Below are 6,915 nucleotides of genomic sequence, written 5' to 3'. Positions count from 1 at the left end.
ATTGACAGAAGATATTTCCAAATCATATATTTGATAAGGGCTTAACATCCAAAAATACATGAGACATACAACTCAAGGGCAAAAAACCACAAATAATCCAAATTTTTAATGGAGCATAAGCAAAGTAACAGTTTCATAAATCTGAAGATTAGACTGTACATGAGACTCAGCAAGGTTTTCCTTCTAGATCAACAAAATCCTATGCCTTCCTGGCATTTCTTTCTTCATCTCCACTCACTTGTTTGACAATTACAGTTCACAGTGTACATTCTCCAATGAATAGCAATCACCTCACAGTGAGCTATAATGTGTACTAAGAACAGCCCCAGTTGGGGAGTGAGGGGTGAAAAAAAACCAACAAAATAATATTTGCATACTTACCAATGAAGCATATCAAAAGGAAGGTAATTTCCAGAGTTTACCACTCATGAAAATGTTTTCTACATTTTCATTTCAAAATTGAGCCACTTAGTAAGGAAAATGAGTAAAGATCTCAATAATATATAGATAGAAAATCAGTTTTAAATGGGAGCATTAATGGATTATAATTTGGAGGTAATTTATTACTACTGTTGTAACTGTAGTCCTTTTGGATCTCTACTGCATCCATTAATAATTTACTATAAATATTAATACCAACACAGGGACACATACTACTAAAGTTATAGTGAATAGAGAAAGACATAGAATATATTAGGCAACAAGTCAAAGTATGGGAAGTCAGCAATGGTAGTAAAGTAAAGGGCAGTATTGCCTTGAGAGGAATGAAGGTTCTCAAAGTTTCTTGAAACACCAGAATAAGCCAGTTGTGAGGAATTAGCTTAATTTGTAAACCAGAAACTCTACCAGAAGAAATTTAAGTTCATAAAAATATGACGTTAAAACCCAAATTTTAGACAGAGAATAGGGTAAGGTAGGGTATATACACATTCAAAATTCTCCAGTGCTTAGTGCATCAGGCACTCAAGGACCACCCTCACTGAATTCTTTCTCTATTGCTCACCCTATAGGTACCAGCATACAGAAAGAGATAGCTCTACTCCACAGGCAGTGGAACCCTACTTTTATGGCCTCCTGGGTTTCCATAAGAAGCATTCCATGCATCAGATTTCCTCCATCCCATCCCATCAGGCCGACTCCCCATGGTCAACAGGAGTCCTCACCCTGGGATCATTCCACAATCCCCATGGCTCCAGCTCCCAGCTTCCGTGGACACCAGTGGACTTACAACCCTGTCCAAGGTATGAGAGGCTGCAGCATGGCTTGTCTATGTGGTTCTCTCTCTGTTCAGACTGTCACAGATTAGTGAGTTCACTTCCCAACAGCTTCAAATGCCTCCCCCGTCCCAGTGGATGGCCATGGACGCGGGTATCTCTCCCCAGTGCTTCAGCTCCCTCTCCCCCAGGTGCAAGCTGTTCCCCTTTGCTCTCCTCCTTCTTTCCCCTTCCTCCTTGTCCCTTCTTTCCTTTGTCCTACCAAGTTCTGTATGGATCCGGATGTTCCTTCTCAGTAGTCAGGGAGTCCTGCCAGGATTCACCTGGTCTTCTGTGGGAATGGCTGCGTCTTTAGACGTTCTTGATGCATTGGTGGAGAGAGGTGTACCCCACTTCCACCTACCCCTCCATCATCTTGTCCACCCCCATTTATGCATGTATTGAAACGAGTTTCCCTTTCTGTTAAGTAACAATACTATCACAACACTTGTTTAATTTTTGCTTTTTGAGGAGAACAAAGGTAAGTTCCACTCTCTTCAGTTGAGTCAGTCATTCAGTGGTGTCCGACTCTTTGGGACACCATGGACTGAACTCCAGGCTTACCTGTCCATCTCCGACTCCCAGAGCTTACTCAAACTCATGTCCGTTGAGTCGGTAGGCCACTCGATGATGTCCACTCTCTCAGAGATTATTTATTTTGAGATTCTTTATAATTGAGATCATATGGTATTTGTCTTTCTCTGACTTAGCTTATTTAGGGTAATGCCCTCCAGTTTCATTCATGTTGCCACAAATGAAAGGATTTCTTTCTTTTTCTAATGGCTAAATAATATTTACTTATATATGTCACATCATATTGTTTTAATCCATTCACATGTTGAAAGATACTCAGGTTGTTCCTATACCAAGGCTACTGTGAATAATGCTGCAATGAACACGGGAGTACAGATCTCTCTTTGAGACAATGATTTCATTTCCTTTGACTATATATCCAGAAGTGGGATAATGCATCACATAACAGTTCTCTTCTAAATTTCTTGAGGAACCTCCGCAGTATGTTTCCATGGGAGTTGCTCTGGTATACATCCCTACCGACAGTGCATAAGCACTCATTTTTCTCCACATCCTCAATAACACTTGTCATTTTTTACATTTTTGGACTAGCCATTCAAATAAGTATGAGGTAATATCTCTTGTGCTTTTGATCTGCATTTCCTTTGATTATTAGTGATGCTGAGCATCTTGTCATATACCTCTTGATCATCTATATGTCTTATTTGTGGGAAAATGTCTATTCTTTAAAGATGTAGCCATTATGTTTACTATATTTCAGTATATGAAACTCAGTTGCCAACCTATATATCAACAACAAACTATCAGAAAGTGGAATAAAGAAAAAAAATCACCTTTACTATTGCATCAAAAAAAGATAAAACACTTAGAAATAAACTTAAGCAAGGTGTTGAAAGGTTTATAGAAAACCTTTAAGACTTTGATAAGACAAATTAAAAAGAGTTAAAGATATGTAAAGTTAGGTTTTCTATTCAATGTGTTTCTTGAGGTAGGATTTGTATTTCTATAAACTTCCCTCTTAGAACTGCTTTTGTTGCATCCTCTAGGTTTTAGATTATCCTGTTTTCATTGTTCTTTGTTTCTAGGAATGTTTTGATTTCCCTTATTTCTTCAGTAACCTGTTTATTATTTAGAAATGTGTTGCTTAATCTCCATGTGTTTGTGTTCTTTAAAGTTTTTTTTTTTTCTATAAATGATATCTAGTCTTATAGTGTTGTGGTCAGAGAAAATGGTTGATATAATTTCAATTTCCTTAATTTACTGAAGTTTGATTAGTGGCCCAAGATGAGGAAAATGTTCCATGTGCACTTGAGAAAAAAGTGTATTCTTCTGCATTTGGATGGAATGTGCTGAAGATATCAATTAGGTCTGTTTGATCCAGTAGTTCCTTTTAGGCTTATATTTCCATACTAATTTTCTGTTCTGTTGATCTGTCCACTGGTATAGGTGTGGTGTTAACATGCCAACTATTTTTGTGTTATAATCAATTTCCCCTTTTGTGTCAGTTAGTGTTTATATTATGTATTGAGGTGCTCTTATATTGGGTACATAAAAAGTTAAAATTGTTATGTCTTTTTCTTGGACTGATCCCTTGATCATTTGGTAGTGTCCTTCTTTATCTCTTATAATAGTTTTGATTTTAAGGTCTATTTTTTCTGATATGAGAATTGCCAATATGGTTTTCTTTTGATTTCCATTTGCATGGAATATCTTTTTCCATCCACTCACTTTCAGTCTGTATGTGTCTCTAGGACTGAAGTGCATCTCTTGTAGACAGCATATATATGGGTCTTGTTTTTGTATCCATTCAGCCAGTCTGTGTCTTTTGCTAAGAATGGGAGAAGATAATAGCAAATAAAACAACTGATAAAAGATTGCTTTCCAAAATACAAGCAGCTCAGATAACTCAAAAGTCATCAAAAGCAAAGGCAAGAACTGCAAAAATAAACCAGTGAGACCACATCAAACTCAAAACCTTCTGCATAGTAAAAGAAGCCATCAGTAAAATGAAGTGGAAACCTGTGGAATGAAAAAGAAATATTTGCAAATCACATATTTGGAAAGGGCTTTGTATCCAAGTATATATAAGAGACTCATGCAACTCAGGATGAAAAGAAATAAAAAAAAAACAAAATTATTAAATTATCAAAGGAAAAGAAAGTGTTTTGAAAAATCTGACCAGTACACTGTAGATGACAGACACTGTAGGTTTTTCCTTCCACAACAAAATCCCATGTCTTTCTGGCATTGCATCCTGTTTAGTGATTGCAGTTCACAGTATACACCCTTCACTCAATAGCAATCACCCTACACTGAGCTATATGTGCTAAGAATAGCCTTACTGACTATAAAAAACTAATAATTACATACTTAATCTTGAGACATCTAAAATCCAAGGTGATTTTCAGAATTTCCACTCCATTGTTTCTACATTCTATTTCAAAATTGAAACACCTAGTAAGGAAAAGTAGGGGACCTCAATAATACATGGATAGAAAGTCATTTAAAACTGGGAGCATTACTGGATTATAATTTGGGGGAATGTATTATTCCTAATACTATTGTAATTTTATTCCCTTTAATTCTCTGCTATACTAGGTTGATATTTATTTAAAATAGTAATACAGCCACTAGGGAGAACAGGGTGGAGATTCCTTAAAAACTATAAATAGAACTGCCATATGTCCCAGCAATCCCACTGCTGGGCATACACACCGAGGGAACCAGAATTGAAAGAGACGTGTGTACCCCAATATTCATTGCAGCACTGTTTATAATAGCCAGGACATGGAAGCAACCTAGATGCCCATCAGCCGAATGGATAAGAAAACAGTGGTTCATATACACAAGGCAATATTAACTCAGCCATTAAAAAGAATACATTTGAATCAGTTCTAATGAGGTAGATGAAACTGGAGCCTATTATACAGAGTTAAATAAGCCAGAAATACCAATACAATATACTAATGCATATATATGGAATATAGAAAGATGGTAACGATAACCCTGTATGCGAGACAGCAAAAGAGACACAAATATATAGAACAGTCTTTTGGGCTCTGTGGGAGAGGGTGAGGGTGGGATGACTTGGGGGAATGGCATAGAAACATGTATATTATCACATGTGAAATGAATTTCCAGTCCAAGTTCGATGCATGATACAGGATGCTTGGGGCTGGTGCACTGGGATGACCCAGAGGGATGAGATGGGGAGGGAGGTGAGAGGGGTGTTCAGGATGGGGAACACATGTATACTCATGGTGGGTTCCTGTCAATGTATGGCAAAACAAATACAATATTGTAAAGGAATTAGCCTCCAATTAAAGTTAACAAAATAAAATAAAATAGTAATACCAACATAGAGATACATAGTACTCAAGTTACAGTAGATTGAGAAAGACAAAGCTTATGAGGAAGGAAGTGAAATCATAGAAAATTAGTAATGGTATCAAAACAAGGGACAGTATTGCCTAGAAAGAAAACAGAGTTCTCTAATTGTTTGGAGACAACACGAACAAGCCAGGTGTAAGCCAACCAGCTTAAACTGTGTACCAGAAACTGCACCAGAAGGAAAGTAAAGTTCATAAAAATATGCTGATGCTAAATGCCAAAATCCAGACAGTAAGAGAATAGGGTAGGGTTTATGTAGATGCTGAAAACTACTCAGAAAGGTAGACATGGAAGCAAATACACTAATGAGCATCAGAAAGATCAAAGCACAAAAGGGTCTGAAAAAGAAATCATCAAGGGACTTGGTAGTCTGATCAAAAGAATAAGAGAATCAAATTAGAAAACCAAAATATAAAGACTTGTGCACGTGATAGACCCAGAGAAAGGAGAGAAAATTTTGACCTAGTGACCAGTGAACAGAATCCTCCAGCATCAGGAACAAGAACCCTGGGCAGGACTCACGACTGTGTGCTTCTGGGAACAGCCTCAGTTTCAAAGTTTGGGCACTACACCACCTAAAAGCGAACGCAGACAAGGATTATAGCCTGCTATGGCACTGAAACAAGACGATAGTGTTTGTTAGTTTACATTTCTCATTCAACTATAAAGTTAATGAATCACTAACCAATGATAATTGACACCATCAGTTTCCAGTCAGATCCTCTTTAGTCATACAGTGGATATCTGAACCTGTTATATGATCCCCAGTAACAGTTTTAATCATTAAATTTATAGATGTTAATTGAAGGGTGTTGATTTACAATACTGTACTGCTTTCAGCCAAACATCAACATGAGTCAGCCATAGGAATACCTATGTCCCCTCGCTCTTGAACCTCCTTGCCACCATCCTTCCCATCCCACCCCTCGAAGCTGTTACAGAAAAATATGGAAGGCTTCACAAATTTGTGTGTCATCCTTGGGCAGGGACCATGCTAAGCTTCTCAGTATTATTCTAATTTTTTAATATATGTGCTACCAAAGCAAACACATGAATAACAATTTAACAGAAAAAAATCATATAGTCATCTACCAATAAATGACCAATTACATTAGGAATTAGGGTATTCTGCTATATTTACCACCTTATAAAATTGAATTTTATAAGGTCTAAAGTTCCAAGAAGGAATTAAGCATATATTTATGCATAGCACATGTATACATGCACAGAAATATATGCACACAAATATGTCTATGGTATATAAGCTATTATCCTCCTTGCCTGTCACAATAAGCTCTTTAGTTGATGAGAGAGACAGTCCCAAATTTCTCCAATTTATATGTCTCCTTTTTGAGAACCACTTCTTTTATTTTCATCCCCTAATTTTAAATAACCATTTTATTCTTAGGTATACCATGCCCCTTTAAACTAACTAAGAGCAGAGAAAACCTAGTAAATGCTGATATCTTATCCTTAATTAAATTATCACTCTTCTGGTAAATTGGAAAAAGAATCATGTTCAGATCTCATTCAGGAAGATAAAATCTCTATTTTATCAGTTCTCTTGTCCAAACTCAATTCTTGCTTACTTCAGTCTTAAATTCTGCTTACTTACAAAGGTCAGACAGGAAAAGTAATATTAAAATCACGCTTGCAAGTGTCTATTATTTTATGCTTCTGTTTGCCAAAGTTAGGGCCAGGAATAATTTCTGAAATATTACAATACATCATGAAAGCA

The 6,915-nt window shown here is 36.7% G+C and overlaps 1 non-coding gene across 1 annotated transcript; it reads right to left on the bottom strand.

Moving 5' to 3' along the window:
- Nucleotides 1–6,118: 6,118 nt before the first annotated feature.
- LOC133237121 (U6 spliceosomal RNA) lies at nt 6,119–6,229 on the bottom strand. Its single transcript, XR_009733151.1, has one exon. It is a non-coding gene; the product is annotated as a U6 spliceosomal RNA (small nuclear RNA).
- Between the last annotated feature and the right edge of the window lie 686 nt (nt 6,230–6,915).

This window comes from Bos javanicus, chromosome 23 (genome assembly GCF_032452875.1).
Source record: "Bos javanicus breed banteng chromosome 23, ARS-OSU_banteng_1.0, whole genome shotgun sequence".
In the NCBI taxonomy this organism is placed as follows: domain Eukaryota; kingdom Metazoa; phylum Chordata; class Mammalia; order Artiodactyla; family Bovidae; genus Bos; species Bos javanicus.
Note: the sequence above shows the minus strand (reverse complement) of the source record. Positions and strands in the feature narration are given on the sequence as shown.